Below are 892 nucleotides of genomic sequence, written 5' to 3' on the forward strand. Positions count from 1 at the left end.
CTTATAAATGTTGTCATAGCATATTGTAAAAGCACAAGCAACTTCTAACCACAGACATTGTATCTATCAGAAATACCACATCGCAATAGATGAACCACCACTACATTACTAGATTGTGTGGCGTCATTGTAAAATTCTCGAGTTTCCATCAAAAACACTATACACTATGTGATCAAATGTATCTGGACACCCCAAATACATACGTTTTTCATATTACGTGCATTGTGCTGCCACCTTCTGCCAGGTACTCCATATCAGCGACCTCAGTAGTCATTAGAAATCTTGAGATAGCACAATGGAGCGCTCTGCAGAACTCACGGACTTGTAACACGGTGAGGTGATTGGGTGTCACTTGTGTCATACGTCTGTACGCGAGATTTCCACACTCCGAGACATCCGTAGGTCCACTGTTTCCGATGTCATAGTGAAGTGGAAACGTGAAGGGGCACGTACAGTACAAAAACATACAGGTCGACCTCGTCTGTTGACTGACAGAGACTGCCGACAGTTGGAGAGGGCCCTAATGTGTAATAGGTAGACATCTATCCAGACCATCACACAGGAATTCCAAACTGCACGAGGATCCACTGCAAGTATTATGACAGTTAGGCGGGAGGTGAGGAAACTTGGATTTCATTGTGGAGCGGCTGTTCATAAGCCACACATCACGCCCGTAAATGCTACGCGACGCATCGCCTGGTGTAAAGAGTGTACATATTGGACGACTGAACAGTGGAAAAACGTTGTGTGGAGTGACGAATCACGGTACACAATATGGCGAACCGATGGCAGGGTGTGGGTGCGGAGAATGACCGGTGTACGTCATCTGTCAGCGTGTGTAGTGCGATAAGCAAAATTCGGAGGCGGTGGTGTTATGGTATGGTGGTGTTTT

Source organism: Schistocerca americana, chromosome X, assembly GCF_021461395.2.
Source record: "Schistocerca americana isolate TAMUIC-IGC-003095 chromosome X, iqSchAmer2.1, whole genome shotgun sequence".
Lineage (NCBI taxonomy): Eukaryota > Metazoa > Arthropoda > Insecta > Orthoptera > Acrididae > Schistocerca > Schistocerca americana.